At 38.0% G+C, this 17938-nt stretch overlaps 1 long non-coding RNA gene and 8 other non-coding genes across 9 annotated transcripts; 1 reads left to right on the forward strand and 8 right to left on the reverse strand.

Moving 5' to 3' along the window:
* Nucleotides 1-648: 648 nt before the first annotated feature.
* On the reverse strand, nt 649-737 carry TRNAM-CAU (transfer RNA methionine (anticodon CAU)). Its single transcript is given in 2 exon segments — nt 649-684; nt 701-737. It is a non-coding gene; the product is annotated as a tRNA-Met (tRNA).
* Nucleotides 738-1586: 849 nt separating this feature from the next.
* Nucleotides 1587-1675, reverse strand: TRNAM-CAU (transfer RNA methionine (anticodon CAU)). Its single transcript is given in 2 exon segments — nt 1587-1622; nt 1639-1675. It is a non-coding gene; the product is annotated as a tRNA-Met (tRNA).
* Nucleotides 1676-2055: 380 nt separating this feature from the next.
* On the reverse strand, nt 2056-2144 carry TRNAM-CAU (transfer RNA methionine (anticodon CAU)). Its single transcript is given in 2 exon segments — nt 2056-2091; nt 2108-2144. It is a non-coding gene; the product is annotated as a tRNA-Met (tRNA).
* Nucleotides 2145-2993: 849 nt separating this feature from the next.
* Nucleotides 2994-3082, reverse strand: TRNAL-CAA (transfer RNA leucine (anticodon CAA)). The gene is given in 2 exon segments: nt 2994-3029; nt 3046-3082. It is a non-coding gene; the product is annotated as a tRNA-Leu (tRNA).
* A 1318-nt stretch (nt 3083-4400) lies between these two features.
* TRNAM-CAU (transfer RNA methionine (anticodon CAU)) lies at nt 4401-4489 on the reverse strand. Its single transcript is given in 2 exon segments — nt 4401-4436; nt 4453-4489. It is a non-coding gene; the product is annotated as a tRNA-Met (tRNA).
* Nucleotides 4490-4869: 380 nt separating this feature from the next.
* Nucleotides 4870-4958, reverse strand: TRNAM-CAU (transfer RNA methionine (anticodon CAU)). Its single transcript is given in 2 exon segments — nt 4870-4905; nt 4922-4958. It is a non-coding gene; the product is annotated as a tRNA-Met (tRNA).
* Nucleotides 4959-5807: 849 nt separating this feature from the next.
* On the reverse strand, nt 5808-5896 carry TRNAL-CAA (transfer RNA leucine (anticodon CAA)). Its single transcript is given in 2 exon segments — nt 5808-5843; nt 5860-5896. It is a non-coding gene; the product is annotated as a tRNA-Leu (tRNA).
* A 6866-nt stretch (nt 5897-12762) lies between these two features.
* Nucleotides 12763-13622, forward strand: LOC149074446 (uncharacterized). The gene is made up of 2 exons (XR_016194381.1): nt 12763-12796; nt 13338-13622. It is a non-coding gene; the product is annotated as an uncharacterized LOC149074446 (long non-coding RNA).
* Nucleotides 13623-16713: 3091 nt separating this feature from the next.
* Nucleotides 16714-16802, reverse strand: TRNAM-CAU (transfer RNA methionine (anticodon CAU)). Its single transcript is given in 2 exon segments — nt 16714-16749; nt 16766-16802. It is a non-coding gene; the product is annotated as a tRNA-Met (tRNA).
* Nucleotides 16803-17938: the final 1136 nt, after the last annotated feature.

Below are 17938 nucleotides of genomic sequence, written 5' to 3' on the forward strand. Positions count from 1 at the left end.
GATAATGACGCGCTGTGTCAATGGCCCTTAGGAAGATGCGTAGAAATATATTTCAGCATGTTGCGTGATTATGTATGCATTCGTTGTATATAGAAAACACCTCGTGTTGACCATTAGGCGACACAAACACTTGAAAAAACACATTGATTTCAGAAATATATAAGAAAAGTTAGAAACTGTGCCCCAGCTGAGGATCGAACTCAGGACCTTCAGATTACTCTGTTCAGATATTATGAGACTGACGCGCTGCCAACAGCGCTACTGAGGCTTGATTAAAACCAATTTCCTCATGTGTGTTCGCGAATGCATTCACTGTACACGAAACTCGTCGTGTTAATGATACGAATGAGACACTTTTGAAAGGACACATTCATTTCAGAATTGTATAGAAAAGAAGAAAATTGATAGAGAGCCGCAGACTTGAGAACTGAACTCAGGACTTTCAGATTAATCTGTATTGATAGATGAAGATAATGACGCGCTGTGTCAATGGCCCTTAGGAAGATGCGTAGAAATATATTTCAGCATGTTGCGTGATTATGTATGCATTCGTTGTATATAGAAAACACCTCGTGTTGACCATTAGGCGACACAAACACTTGAAAAAACACATTGATTTCAGAAATATATAAGAAAAGTTAGAAACTGTGCCCCAGCTGAGGATCGAACTCAGGACCTTCAGATTACTCTGTTCAGAGATAATGAGACTGACGCGCTGCCAACTGCGCTACTGAGGCTTGATCGACACCAATTTCCTCATGTGTGTTCGCGTATGCATTCACTGTACACGAAACTCGTCGTGTTAATGATACGAATGAAACACTTTTGAAAGGACACATTCATTTCAGAAATGTATAGAAAAGCAGAAAATTGAGAGAGTGCCGCAGACTCGAGAACTGAACTCAGGACTTCCAGATTAATCTGTATTGATAGATGAAGATAATGACGCGCTGTGTCAATGGCCCTTAGGAAGATGCGTAGAAATATATTTCAGCATGTTGCGTGATTATGTATGCATTCGTTGTATATAGAAAACACCTCGTGTTGACCATTAGGCGACACAAACACTTGAAAAAACACATTGATTTCAGAAATATATAAGAAAAGTTAGAAACTGTGCCCCAGCTCAGGATCGAACTCAGGACCTTCAGATTACTCTGTTCAGAGATTATGAGACTGACGCGCTGCCAACTGCGCTACTGAGGCTTGATCGAAACCAATTTCCTCATGTGTGTTCGCGTATGCATTCACTGTACACGAAACTCCTCGTGTTAATGATACCAATGGAACACTTTTGAAAGGACACATTCATTTCAGAATTGTATAGAAAAGAAGAAAATTGAGAGAGAGCCGCAGACTCGAGAACTGAACTCAGGACTTTCAGATTAATCTGTATTGATAGATGAAGATAATGACGCGCTGTGTCAATGGCCCTTAGGAAGATGCGTAGAAATATATTTCAGCATGTTGCGTGATTATGTATGCATTCGTTGTATATAGAAAACACCTCGTGTTGACCATTAGGCGACACAAACACTTGAAAAAACACATTGATTTCAGAAATATATAAGAAAAGTTAGAAACTGTGCCCCAGCTGAGGATCGAACTCAGGACCTTCGGATTACTCTGTTCAGAGATTATGAGACTGACGCGCTGCCAACTGCGCTACTGAGGCTTGATTAAATCCAATTTCCTCATGTGTGTTCGCGTATGCATTCACTGTACACGAAACTCGTCGTGTTAATGACACGAATGAAACACTTTTGAAAGGACACATTCATTTCAGAAATGTATAGAAAAGAAGAAAATTGAGAGAGTGCCGCAGACTCGAGAACTGAACTCAGGACTTTCAGATTAATCTGTATTGATAGATGAAGATAATGACGCGCTGTGTCAATGGCCCTTAGGAAGATGCGTAGAAATATATTTCAGCATGTTGCGTGATTATGTATGCATTCGTTGTATATAGAAAACACCTCGTGTTGACCATTACGCGACACAAACACTTGAAAAAACACATTGATTTCAGAAATATATAAGAAAAGTTAGAAACTGTGCCCCAGCTGAGGATCGAACTCAGGACCTTCAGATTACTCTGTTCAAAGATTATGAGACTGACACGCTGCCAACTGCGCTACTGAGGCTTGATCGAAACCAATTTCCTCACGTGTGTTCGCGTATGCATTCACTGTACACGAAACTCCTCGTGTTAATGTTACCAATGTAACACTTTTGAAAGGACACATTCATTTCAGAAATGTATAGAAAAGAAGAAAATTGAGAGAGAGCCGCAGACTCGAGAACTGAACTCAGGACTTTCAGATTAATCTGTATTGATAGATGAAGATAATGACGCGCTGTGTCAATGGCCCTTAGGAAGATGCGTAGAAATATATTTCAGCATGTTGCGTGATTATGTATGCATTCGTTGTATATAGAAAACACCTCGTGTTGACCGTTAGGCGACACAGACACTTGAAAAAACATATTGATTTCAGAAATATATAAGAAAAGTAAGAAACTGTGCCCCAGCTGAGGATCGAACTCAGGACCTTCATATTACTCTGTTCAGAGATTATGAGACTGACGCGCTGCCAACAACGCTACTGAGGCTTGATTAAAACCAATTTCCTCATGTGTGTTCGCGAATGCATTCACTGTACACGAAACTCGTCGTGTTAATGATACCAATGAAACACTTTTGAAAGGACACATTCATTTCAGAAATGTATAGAAAAGAAGAAAATATTGAGAGAACCGCAGACTCGAGAACTGAACACCGGACTTTCATATTAATCTGTATTGATAGATGAAGATAATGACGCGCTGTGTCAATGGACCTTAGGAAGATGCGTAGAAATATATTTCAGCATGTTGCGTGATTATGTATGAATTCGTTGTATATAGAAAACAGCTCGTGTTGACCATTAGGCGACACAAACACTTGAAAAAACACATTGATTTCAGAAATATATAAGAAAAGTAAGAAACTGTGCCCCAGCTGAGGATCGAACTCAGGACCTTCAGATTACTCTGTTCAGATATTTTGAGACTGACGCGCTGCCAACAGCGCTACTGAGGCTTGATTAAAACCAATTTCCTCATGTGTGTTCGCGAATGCATTCACTGTACACGAAACTCGTCGTGTTAATGATACGAATGAAACACTTTTGAAAGGAGACATTCATTTCAGAAATGAATAGAAAAGAAGAAAATTGAGAGAGAGCCGCAGACTCGAGAACTAAACTCAGGACTTTCACATTAATCTGTATTGATAGATGAAGATAATGACGCGCTGTGTCAATGGCCCTTAGGAAGATGCGTAGAAATATATTTCAGCATGTTGCGTGATTATGTATGCATTCGTTGTATATAGAAAACACCTCGTGTTGACCATTAGGCGACACAAACACTTGAAAAAACACATTGATTTCAGAAACATATAAGAAAAGTAAGAAACTGTGCCCCAGCTGAGGATCGAACTCAGGACCTTCAGATTACTCTGTTCAGATATTATGAGACTGACGCGCTGCCAACAGCGCTACTGAGGCTTGATTAAAACCAATTTCCTCATGTGTGTTCGCGAATGCATTCACTGTACACGAAACTCGTCGTGTTAATGATACGAATGAAACACTTTTGAAAGGAGACATTCATTTCAGAAATGAATAGAAAAGAAGAAAATTGAGAGAGAGCCGCAGACTCGAGAACTAAACTCAGGACTTTCACATTAATCTGTATTGATAGATGAAGATAATGACGCGCTGTGTCAATGGCCCTTAAGAAGATGCGTAGAAATATATTTCAGCATGTTGCGTGATTATGTATGCATTCGTTGTATATAGAAAACACCTCGTGTTGACCATTAGGCGACACAAACACTTGAAAAAACACATTGATTTCAGAAATATATAAGAAAAGTTAGAAACTGTGCCCCAGCTCAGGATCGAACTCAGGACCTTCATATTACTCTGTTCAAAGATTATGAGACTGACGCGCTGCCAACTGCGCTACTGAGGCTTGATCGAAACCTATTTCCTCACGTGTGTTCGCGTATGCATTCACTGTACACGAAACTCCTCGTGTTAATGATACCAATGAAACACTTTTGAAAGGACACATTCATTTCAGAAATGTATAGAAAAGAAGAAAATTGAGAGAGAGCCGCAGACTCGAGAACTGAACTCAGGACTTTCAGATTAATCTGTATTGATAGATGAAGATAATGACGCGCTGTGTCAATGGCCCTTAGGAAGATGCGTAGAAATATATTTCAGCATGTTGCGTGATTATGTATGCATTCGTTGTATATAGAAAACACCTCGTGTTGACCATTAGGCGACACAAACACTTGAAAAAACACATTGATTTCAGAAATATATAAGAAAAGTTAGAAACTGTGCCCCAGCTGAGGATCGAACTCAGGACCTTCGGATTACTCTGTTCAGAGATTATGAGACTGACGCGCTGCCAACTGCGCTACTGAGGCTTGATTAAAACCAATTTCCTCATGTGTGTTCGCGTATGCATTCACTGTACACGAAACTCGTCGTGTTAATGACACGAATGAAACACTTTTGAAAGGACACATTCATTTCAGAAATGTATAGAAAAGAAGAAAATTGAGAGAGTGCCGCAGACTCGAGAACTGAACTCAGGACTTTCAGATTAATCTGTATTGATAGATGAAGATAATGACGCGCTGTGTCAATGGCCCTTAGGAAGATGCGTAGAAATATATTTCAGCATGTTGCGTGATTATGTATGCATTCGTTGTATATAGAAAACACCTCGTGTTGACCATTACGCGACACAAACACTTGAAAAAACACATTGATTTCAGAAATATATAAGAAAAGTTAGAAACTGTGCCCCAGCTGAGGATCGAACTCAGGACCTTCAGATTACTCTGTTCAAAGATTATGAGACTGACACGCTGCCAACTGCGCTACTGAGGCTTGATCGAAACCAATTTCCTCACGTGTGTTCGCGTATGCATTCACTGTACACGAAACTCCTCGTGTTAATGTTACCAATGTAACACTTTTGAAAGGACACATTCATTTCAGAAATGTATAGAAAAGAAGAAAATTGAGAGAGAGCCGCAGACTCGAGAACTGAACTCAGGACTTTCAGATTAATCTGTATTGATAGATGAAGATAATGACGCGCTGTGTCAATGGCCCTTAGGAAGATGCGTAGAAATATATTTCAGCATGTTGCGTGATTATGTATGCATTCGTTGTATATAGAAAACACCTCGTGTTGACCGTTAGGCGACACAGACACTTGAAAAAACATATTGATTTCAGAAATATATAAGAAAAGTAAGAAACTGTGCCCCAGCTGAGGATCGAACTCAGGACCTTCATATTACTCTGTTCAGAGATTATGAGACTGACGCGCTGCCAACAACGCTACTGAGGCTTGATTAAAACCAATTTCCTCATGTGTGTTCGCGAATGCATTCACTGTACACGAAACTCGTCGTGTTAATGATACCAATGAAACACTTTTGAAAGGACACATTCATTTCAGAAATGTATAGAAAAGAAGAAAATATTGAGAGAACCGCAGACTCGAGAACTGAACACCGGACTTTCATATTAATCTGTATTGATAGATGAAGATAATGACGCGCTGTGTCAATGGACCTTAGGAAGATGCGTAGAAATATATTTCAGCATGTTGCGTGATTATGTATGAATTCGTTGTATATAGAAAACAGCTCGTGTTGACCATTAGGCGACACAAACACTTGAAAAAACACATTGATTTCAGAAATATATAAGAAAAGTAAGAAACTGTGCCCCAGCTGAGGATCGAACTCAGGACCTTCAGATTACTCTGTTCAGATATTTTGAGACTGACGCGCTGCCAACAGCGCTACTGAGGCTTGATTAAAACCAATTTCCTCATGTGTGTTCGCGAATGCATTCACTGTACACGAAACTCGTCGTGTTAATGATACGAATGAAACACTTTTGAAAGGAGACATTCATTTCAGAAATGAATAGAAAAGAAGAAAATTGAGAGAGAGCCGCAGACTCGAGAACTAAACTCAGGACTTTCACATTAATCTGTATTGATAGATGAAGATAATGACGCGCTGTGTCAATGGCCCTTAGGAAGATGCGTAGAAATATATTTCAGCATGTTGCGTGATTATGTATGCATTCGTTGTATATAGAAAACACCTCGTGTTGACCATTAGGCGACACAAACACTTGAAAAAACACATTGATTTCAGAAACATATAAGAAAAGTAAGAAACTGTGCCCCAGCTGAGGATCGAACTCAGGACCTTCAGATTACTCTGTTCAGATATTATGAGACTGACGCGCTGCCAACAGCGCTACTGAGGCTTGATTAAAACCAATTTCCTCATGTGTGTTCGCGAATGCATTCACTGTACACGAAACTCGTCGTGTTAATGATACGAATGAAACACTTTTGAAAGGAGACATTCATTTCAGAAATGAATAGAAAAGAAGAAAATTGAGAGAGAGCCGCAGACTCGAGAACTAAACTCAGGACTTTCACATTAATCTGTATTGATAGATGAAGATAATGACGCGCTGTGTCAATGGCCCTTAAGAAGATGCGTAGAAATATATTTCAGCATGTTGCGTGATTATGTATGCATTCGTTGTATATAGAAAACACCTCGTGTTGACCATTAGGCGACACAAACACTTGAAAAAACACATTGATTTCAGAAATATATAAGAAAAGTTAGAAACTGTGCCCCAGCTCAGGATCGAACTCAGGACCTTCAGATTACTCTGTTCAGAGATTATGAGACTGACGCGCTGCCAACTGCGCTACTGAGGCTTGATCGAAACCAATTTCCTCATGTGTGTTCGCGTATGCATTCACTGTACACGAAACTCCTCGTGTTAATGATACCAATGGAACACTTTTGAAAGGACACATTCATTTCAGAATTGTATAGAAAAGAAGAAAATTGAGAGAGAGCCGCAGACTCGAGAACTGAACTCAGGACTTTCAGATTAATCTGTATTGATAGATGAAGATAATGACGCGCTGTGTCAATGGCCCTTAGGAAGATGCGTAGAAATATATTTCAGCATGTTGCGTGATTATGTATGCATTCGTTGTATATAGAAAACACCTCGTGTTGACCATTACGCGACACAAACACTTGAAAAAACACATTGATTTCAGAAATATATAAGAAAAATAAGAAACTGTGCCCCAGCTGAGGATCGAACTCAGGACCTTCATATTACTCTGTTCAAAGATTATGAGACTGACGCGCTGCCAACTGCGCTACTGAGGCTTGATCGAAACCTATTTCCTCACGTGTGTTCGCGTATGCATTCACTGTACACGAAACTCCTCGTGTTAATGATACCAATGAAACACTTTTGAAAGGACACATTCATTTCAGAAATGTATAGAAAAGAAGAAAATTGAGAGAGAGCCGCAGACTCGAGAACTGAACTCAGGACTTTCAGATTAATCTGTATTGATAGATGAAGATAATGACGCGCTGTGTCAATGGCCCTTAGGAAGATGCGTAGAAATATATTTCAGCATGTTGCGTGATTATGTATGCATTCGTTGTATATAGAAAACACCTCGTGTTGACCATTACGCGACACAAACACTTGAAAAAACACATTGATTTCAGAAATATATAAGAAAAATAAGAAACTGTGCCCCAGCTGAGGATCGAACTCAGGACCTTCATATTACTCTGTTCAAAGATTATGAGACTGACGCGCTGCCAACTGCGCTACTGAGGCTTGATCGAAACCTATTTCCTCACGTGTGTTCGCGTATGCATTCACTGTACACGAAACTCCTCGTGTTAATGATACCAATGAAACACTTTTGAAAGGACACATTCATTTCAGAAATGTATAGAAAAGAAGAAAATTGAGAGAGAGCCGCAGACTCGAGAACTGAACTCAGGACTTTCAGATTAATCTGTATTGATAGATGAAGATAATGACGCGCTGTGTCAATGGCCCTTAGGAAGATGCGTAGAAATATATTTCAGCATGTTGCGTGATTATGTATGCATTCGTTGTATATAGAAAACACCTCGTGTTGACCATTAGGCGACACAAACACTTGAAAAAACACATTGATTTCAGAAATATATAAGAAAAGTTAGAAACTGTGCCCCAGCTCAGGATCGAACTCAGGACCTTCAGATTACTCTGTTCAGAGATTATGAGACTGACGCGCTGCCAACAGCGCTACTGAGGATTGATTAAAACCAATTTCCTCATGTGTGTTCGCGAATGCATTCACTGTACACGAAACTCGTCGTGTTAATGATACGAATGAAACACTTTTGAAAGGAGACATTCATTTCAGAAATGAATAGAAAAGAAGAAAATTGAGAGAGAGCCGCAGACTCGAGAACTAAACTCAGGACTTTCACATTAATCTGTATTGATAGATGAAGATAATGACGCGCTGTGTCAATGGCCCTTAAGAAGATGCGTAGAAATATATTTCAGCATGTTGCGTGATTATGTATGCATTCGTTGTATATAGAAAACACCTCGTGTTGACCATTAGGCGACACAAACACTTGAAAAAACACATTGATTTCAGAAATATATAAGAAAAATAAGAAACTGTGCCCCAGCTGAGGATCGAACTCAGGACCTTCATATTACTCTGTTCAAAGATTATGAGACTGACGCGCTGCCAACTGCGCTACTGAGGCTTGATCGAAACATATTTCCTCACGTGTGTTCGCGTATGCATTCACTGTACACGAAACTCCTCGTGTTAATGATACCAATGAAACACTTTTGAAAGGACACATTCATTTCAGAAATGTATAGAAAAGAAGAAAATTGAGAGAGAGCCGCAGACTCGAGAACTGAACTCAGGACTTTCAGATTAATCTGTATTGATAGATGAAGATAATGACGCGCTGTGTCAATGGCCCTTAGGAAGATGCGTAGAAATATATTTCAGCATGTTGCGTGATTATGTATGCATTCGTTGTATATAGAAAACACCTCGTGTTGACCATTAGGCGACACAAACACTTGAAAAAACACATTGATTTCAGAAATATATAAGAAAAGTAAGAAAATGTGCCCCAGCTGAGGATCGAACTCAGGACCTTCATATTACTCTGTTCAGAGATTATGAGACCGACGCGCTGCCAACAGCGCTACTGAGGCTTGATCGGAACCAATTTCCCCATGTGTGTTCACGTATGCATTCACTGTACACGAAACTCCTCGTGTTTATGATACGAATGAAACACTTTTGAAAGGACACATTCATTTCAGAAATGTATAGAAAAGAAGAAAATTGAGAGAGAGCCGCAGATACAAGAACTGAACTCAGGACTTTCAGATTAATCTGTATTGATAGATGAAGATAATGACGCGCTTTGTCAATGGCCCTTAGGAAGATGCTAGAAATATATTTCAGCATGTTGCGTGATTATGTATGAATTCGTTGTATATAGAAAACACCTCGTGTTGACCATTAGGCGACACAAACACTTGAAAAAACACATTGATTTCAGAAATATACAAGAAAAGTTAGAAACTGTGCCCCAGCTGAGGATCGAACTCAGGACCTTCAGATTACTCTGTTCAGAGATTATGAGACTGACGCGCTGCCAACAGCGCTACTGAGGCTTGATTAAAACCAATTTCCTCATGTGTGTTCGCGAATGCATTCACTGTACACGAAACTCGTCGTGTTAATGATACGAATGAAACACTTTTGAAAGGACACATTCATTTCAGAAATGAATAGAAAAGAAGAAAATTGAGAGAGAGCCGCAGACTCGAGAACTAAACTCAGGACTTTCACATTAATCTGTATTGATAGATGAAGATAATGACGCGCTGTGTCAATGGCCCTTAAGAAGATGCGTAGAAATATATTTCAGCATGTTGCGTGATTATGTATGCATTCGTTGTATATAGAAAACACCTCGTGTTGACCATTAGGCGACACAAACACTTGAAAAAACACATTGATTTCAGAAATATATAAGAAAAATAAGAAACTGTGCCCCAGCTGAGGATCGAACTCAGGACCTTCATATTACTCTGTTCAAAGATTATGAGACTGACGCGCTGCCAACTGCGCTACTGAGGCTTGATCGAAACCTATTTCCTCACGTGTGTTCGCGTATGCATTCACTGTACACGAAACTCCTCGTGTTAATGATACCAATGAAACACTTTTGAAAGGACACATTCATTTCAGAAATGTATAGAAAAGAAGAAAATTGAGAGAGAGCCGCAGACTCGAGAACTGAACTCAGGACTTTCAGATTAATCTGTATTGATAGATGAAGATAATGACGCGCTGTGTCAATGGCCCTTAGGAAGATGCGTAGAAATATATTTCAGCATGTTGCGTGATTATGTATGCATTCGTTGTATATAGAAAACACCTCGTGTTGACCATTAGGCGACACAAACACTTGAAAAAACACATTGATTTCAGAAATATATAAGAAAAGTAAGAAAATGTGCCCCAGCTGAGGATCGAACTCAGGACCTTCATATTACTCTGTTCAGAGATTATGAGACCGACGCGCTGCCAACAGCGCTACTGAGGCTTGATCGGAACCAATTTCCCCATGTGTGTTCACGTATGCATTCACTGTACACGAAACTCCTCGTGTTTATGATACGAATGAAACACTTTTGAAAGGACACATTCATTTCAGAAATGTATAGAAAAGAAGAAAATTGAGAGAGAGCCGCAGATACAAGAACTGAACTCAGGACTTTCAGATTAATCTGTATTGATAGATGAAGATAATGACGCGCTTTGTCAATGGCCCTTAGGAAGATGCTAGAAATATATTTCAGCATGTTGCGTGATTATGTATGAATTCGTTGTATATAGAAAACACCTCGTGTTGACCATTAGGCGACACAAACACTTGAAAAAACACATTGATTTCAGAAATATACAAGAAAAGTTAGAAACTGTGCCCCAGCTGAGGATCGAACTCAGGACCTTCAGATTACTCTGTTCAGAGATTATGAGACGGACGCGCTGCCAACAGCGCTACTGAGGCTTGATTAAAACCAATTTCCTCACGTGTGTTCGCGTATGCATTCACTGTACACGAAACTCCTCGTGTTAATGATACCAATGAAACACTTTTGAAAGGACACATTCATTTCAGAAATGTATAGAAAAGAAGAAAATTGAGAGAGAGCCGCAGACTCGAGAACTGAACTCAGGACTTTCAGATTAATCTGTATTGATAGATGAAGATAATGACGCGCTGTGTCAATGGCCCTTAGGAAGATGCGTAGAAATATATTTCAGCATGTTGCGTGATTATGTATGCATTCGTTGTATATAGAAAACACCTCGTGTTGACCATTAGGCGACACAAACACTTGAAAAAACACATTGATTTCAGAAATATATAAGAAAAGTTAGAAACTGTGCCCCAGCTGAGGATCGAACTCAGGACCTTCAGATTACTCTGTTCAAAGATTATGAGACTGACGCGCTGCCAACAGCGCTACTGAGGCTTGATTAAAACCAATTTCCTCACGTGTGTTCGCGTATGCATTCACTGTACACGAAACTCGTCGTGTTAATGATACGAATGAAACACTTTTGAAAGGACACATTCATTTCAGAAATGTATAGAAAAGAAGAAAATATTGAGAGAACCGCAGACTCGAGAACTGAACACCGGACTTTCATATTAATCTGTATTGATAGATGAAGATAATGACGCGCTGTGTCAATGGACCTTAGGAAGATGCGTAGAAATATATTTCAGCATGTTGCGTGATTATGTATGAATTCGTTGTATATAGAAAACAGCTCGTGTTGACCATTAGGCGACACAAACACTTGAAAAAACACATTGATTTCAGAAATATATAAGAAAAGTAAGAAACTGTGCCCCAGCTGAGGATCGAACTCAGGACCTTCAGATTACTCTGTTCAGATATTATGAGACTGACGCGCTGCCAACAGCGCTACTGAGGCTTGATTAAAACCAATTTCCTCATGTGTGTTCGCGAATGCATTCACTGTACACGAAACTCGTCGTGTTAATGATACGAATGAAACACTTTTGAAAGGAGACATTCATTTCAGAAATGAATAGAAAAGAAGAAAATTGAGAGAGAGCCGCAGACTCGAGAACTAAACTCAGGACTTTCACATTAATCTGTATTGATAGATGAAGATAATGACGCGCTGTGTCAATGGCCCTTAGGAAGATGCGTAGAAATATATTTCAGCATGTTGCGTGATTATGTATGCATTCGTTGTATATAGAAAACACCTCGTGTTGACCATTAGGCGACACAAACACTTGAAAAAACACATTGATTTCAGAAATATATAAGAAAAGTAAGAAACTGTGCCCCAGCTGAGGATCGAACCAACACCTTCTAGAGCAAGAAGTCTTCGCTCGCGATTTTTCGATGCTGTGACGTCATCACACTCCGGCTTAATACTCCGGCCAGTTTTTTCCCCGTCGATAGCTTTTCTTCCCTCTTCCCCAAAGCCGCTTGAAAGGCTTCCCCAAAGACTCTTAATGCAGCTTTGCTCTTCCCTGACCGCGATATTGACAACAGTAAGCACTCACGTGCACGCAGTTTTTTAGTGATAAATTTCTATTTTAAACATTTATTTTATTAATTTATGGGCAAGGTAATAAACAATGCTGTTGCACAAGCCCTTTAAAAAGAATAAGTTGGAGAAAACAACAGCTAATCCGGCCACCAGCGAGCTTCGTGGAAGGAAGTATAAGCCTATCTGTACAGCTGCATATAAAATCACACAGGTTAGTTCATTTTTTACTATTACATGAAATGCATTGATGAATATTCTTTAATATTATTGTTGCAAACATAGTTAATTTCATAATCCCAATTTTCATAAACTCAGTGCTTTACATAGGGATAGGGCTTTATTAAGTTAATTGATAATTGGCACTGTGCTATTTGAATCTTTTTTTTTTTTAATGTTATCCTTAAACGTAAGAAGTTTTTGAAGAATAAACAGTTGGAGGGAATTTAGAATAATTACAGAAAATATATTTCATTTGCCGCCACCTCACATCCAGGAGTCAGGGTTCTATAAAATTTTTAGTGGATCCCACTCTAATATTTCTCATTGGAGCCTTTGTGATGGAACTTCAAATAATTACGTGATAGGAAATATTTTATTTCATGCCCCCTCCTGAAACTGGGTCCCTTGGTAAGATCTGCTAGGGTCAAAACAATGAAAATTCTAAATTTTTTTTAATGTTATAATTTCAGCTAAATTTCACAAATTTTGTAAAAATTCAAACGTCCAATGATGCTTTTATTTCATGTCAATAGGTGTGTATGACTTGGACAGTATCATGGGATGAGACCAGAATCATGTGAATTTGCTGAGCGCCCAAGAAGAGTGAGGACTGGATAGAACCACCAGACCAGAATCAAAGTTTTCCCACTGCCCAGCTGAATAAGGGCTGACTGTGGGACTACAGAAGGGCCCAGATAGGCCTATGAAGAAGGGGAGATATGTGTTTTGTGCAAGTGTATGGATGTGTGTGAAAGAGAAAAGTTGATAATTTCGGGATAAATGGGCCTGTTCGGTCATTGCTAATGAAAATTTTAGCCTTGGAAAAAAAAACATGCCACCACAACATTTGAGCCTTTTCCTAAGGAGAAACAGTTCAAGAAAAATGATGACACAGTGTTTCATTTACATGCGAGTTCAAAGCAAGCTCTGTATAACTCATTTTCTAGGTAAAGATATCATTTTTTGCAAAAACCTTAATTTGCAGTGAAACCAAGCAGGCACCACCATCACCAGTCAAATCACAAAGTTTGTAAAGATGTTATACAATAGTCACTCAAATATCAGTCAAACCAATCCTATTCGCCAGGGTGATTTTTTTTTTTTTTTAAATTTTTGATATAAATATGATTAGTGCACACATCTATATTGGGATTACAATGTAATGTAGAACTAAAATAACGTCAAAGGTAAGTGTAAAATATGTGTCTCAAGTTTTATATCAAGAAATATTCAAGTAATGATGCACAGTTTTTAAAATTTCATGAATTTTCTCTCAAAATTAAATGAGTGTTGAAATATTTATAGAATAACTAAGAAGACAAAGTGTTTCATTATAAATGTGTGAATTTATGTAATGAAGCCCCTCTGATACACTATTCCAACCATATTACCTGTTATAATGCCAAAATTCTTTGGGACGGGGGTGGTGGAATTATATCTGGGCTAGACCATTAGGTTAAAAAAATGTCAATTTATTTTTTCATATAAATTAAGATTTCTCAATACACAAAACAACTTAAAATATTTGAGTGATGATTATATTGATACCAACGTGGGAGTAGTGTATAATCATAGAATATTAACTAGAATTTTTCCCATGTCTATATAAATTTGGTCAGATACATAGTTTACCTGTCTTGAACATATATGGCTCGTTGCTTCATAATGTAATTCTCAAAATTGTGCGATCCACTTCGGATGTTATTGGCTTTATTGTTGTAGCCATCGCAACTGATAATTAATTGCATTAATAACAAAATACTGGGTTTGTCTATTAGTCCCCATATAAATTTCCATGTTCATCCTCGCCCTTCAACATAAAGGGCCAGACCATTTTTGCCCTGATAGTGTATCTGATTAAAATTATCAGAAAAGCTGGCTGTATTAAAAAACTGAGGTTTATTTTTTCAAATAGAATTTCATCCCGCCTATAAATTTCGTGAGGTTCATGTTTTGGCCTTCTTGAACATAGATCACATGTTGCTTCATAATATAATTCTTAAAATTAATCTACGTTTGTCAGTGATTGGTACAGAAGGGGCATTTTCGAAATAGACTTGCAGTGCGTTATGATGAACAACTTTGAGTTCTTTAGAAATTACAAAATACTGTGTTGATGAATTGGGTTTTCCATGTTTTAACTGGAAAATATATACAAATACGTATTCAAAAGCCAGGTTTGGGAAATATAGACAGGTACTAACAATATATCTTTGAGGTAAGTTTTAGTATGTGGGAGGGAGTAATTTTCTGTGGAGTTTTTGTGACGTATTTCTGAAGAACCTTCAAATAAAAATGCACTTTTAAAGGAAAATTATTGTCAATAAATTTTATGCAAAAAAGGAAAGTGGTGACATTTTCAATAAAGCACTATTTTTGATTTTTACTACTTTAATCTAGAGATACGAGGTGAGAATATTATCAATATTATCCTGGATGTAAAAATTGGAGAATAATCGAGAATATTCATTTTTCTTTTAAATTTAATTTTTTTTTTTTACTAACTTTGTTTATATTGTGAAATATAAATCAGTTTTCTTTGCCCGAAACATTTACAACAAAACAGTTTTTAGTATAATCACCCCCAACGATAACTTTTAGTTCTAGAATATTGATTGAACTCTTGACGGGGACAGAAAATATTCTCTCAAAAGACAACTATTATAAATTACTAGAGAATATTCTCAAGTTATTTATCAAGATTATTATAATACATGTTATTACATATATTCTTGATACTCTCTGGAAAGATTTTGGTAACTGAAGAATATTCTCTCTGCAAGCACTATTATTAATAACTTCAGAATAATTATTTTCTACATGAAAATCCCCAGTAATTTATGAAAGTAATCCTTCCAGAGAATGTTCTCAAGGATATTATATGTAACTATATATTATAAATAACGAGAATATTCTCATCAAGAACTTATATAAGTCTCAAGTTATTTATTATATTTATTTCACGAAAAGTTCCTTTTACATATTTATTTTTTTTATAAATGACTTAAAATATGTATTGTATGTGTTGAGAAATAAAGGATACTATATAGTTGAATTGGTCTCAGTTTTCTTTTGGTATTCAATGGATATTTTTTTGGTTAAAGTCAACAGAAATGAAGTTCTGAAAAATTAATGCTCTTGGGGAAGTTTTGAGGTCAAGAGGTAATTTTTTTCAAATATTAAGTTTTTATCAAAACTCTGGCCCTAATTGATACTTGGAAATAATGAATTATAAGTACAAACTTGTCTATTCGAGTGCATGTCTTTAATAATTTAGCCTCTTTTTTTATATATAACATTAAGAAAAAATATAGCAACGTGGATCGATGTGTTATAACACATCGGCGTTAGTGTGGTGCTGGAAAACGATCTTACAGGGAAGATGTGTTTCGTAGGACTGCATTCAATGACGTCACGAATATCGGGGGCAGGCCTTCTGCTTTAGAAGGTATTGATCGAACTCAGGACCTTCAGATTACTCTGTTCAGAGATTATGAGACTGACGCGATGCCAACTGCGTTACTGAGGCGTGATCGAAACCAATTTCCTCATGTGTGTTCGCGTATGCATTCGCTGTACACGAAACTCTTCGTGTTAATGATACGAATGAAACACTTTTGAAAGGACACATTCATTTCAGAAATGTACAGAAAAGAAGAAAATTGAGAGAAAGCCGCAGACACGAAAACTGAACTCAGGACTTTCAGATTAATCTATATTGCTAGATGAAGATAATGACGCGCTGTGCCAACGGTCCTAACAAAGATGCGTTGAAATATGTCTCAGCATGTTGCGTGACCATGTATGTATTCGTTGTGTATAGAAAACACCTCGTGTTGACCATTAGGCGACACAAACACTTGAAAAAACACATTGATTTCAGAAATTTATAAGAAAAGTAAGAAACTGTGCCCCTGCTGAGGATCGAACTCAGGACCTTCAGATTACTCTGTTCAGAGATTATGAGACTGACGCGCTGCCAACTGCGCTACTGAGGCTTGATCGAAAACAATATCCTCATATGTGTTCGCGTATGCCTTCACTGTACACGAAACTCCTCGTGTTAATGATACGAATGAAACACTTTTGAAAGGACACATTCATTTCAGAAATGTATAGAAAAGAAGAAAATTGAGAGAGAGCCGCAGACTCGAGAACTAAACTCAGGACTTTCACATTAATCTGTATTGATAGATGAAGATAATGACGCGCTGTGTCAATGGCCCTTAGGAAGATGCGTAGAAATATATTTCAGCATGTTGCGTGATTATGTATGCATTCGTTGTATATAGAAAACACCTCGTGTTGACCATTAGGCGACACAAACACTTGAAAAAACACATTGATTTCAGAAATATATAAGAAAAGTAAGAAACTGTGCCCCAGCTGAGGATCGAACTCAGGACCTTCATATTACTCTGTTCAGAGATTATGAAACTGACGCGTTGCCAACTGCGTTACTGAGGCTTGATCAAAAGCAATTTCGTCATGTGTGTTCGCGTATGCATTCACTGTACACGAAACTCGTCGTGTTAATGATACGAATGAAACACTTTTGAAAGGACACATTCATTTCAGAAATGTATAGAAAAGAAGAAAATTGAGAGAGAGCCGCGGACTCGAGAACTGAACTCAGGACTTTCAGATTAATCTGTATTGATAGATGAAGATAATGACGCGCTGTGTCAATGGCCCTTAGGAAGATGCGTAGAAATATATTTCAGCATGTTGCGTGATTATGTATGCATTCGTTGTATATAGAAAACACCTCGTGTTGACCATTAGGCGACACAAACACTTGAAAAAACACATTGATTTCAGAAATATATAAGAAAAGTAAGAAACTGTGCCCCAGCTCAGGATCGAACTCAGGACCTTCAGATTACTCTATTCAGAGATTATGAGACTGACGCGCTGCCAACTGCGCTACTGAGGCTTGATCGACACCAATTTCCTCATGTGTGTTCGCGTATGCATTCACTGTACACGAAACTCGTCGTGTTAATGATACGAATGAAACACTTTTGAAAGGACAAATTCATTTCAGAAATGTATAGAAAAGAAGAAAATTGAGAGAGAGCCGCAGACTCGAGAACTGATACTCAGAACTTTCAGATTAATCTGTATTGATAGA

Source organism: Pholcus phalangioides, unplaced genomic scaffold, assembly GCF_987345545.1.
Source record: "Pholcus phalangioides strain wild (caught in Gottingen) unplaced genomic scaffold, Ppha-v1.0 ptg000017l_1, whole genome shotgun sequence".
NCBI lineage: Eukaryota > Metazoa > Arthropoda > Arachnida > Araneae > Pholcidae > Pholcus > Pholcus phalangioides.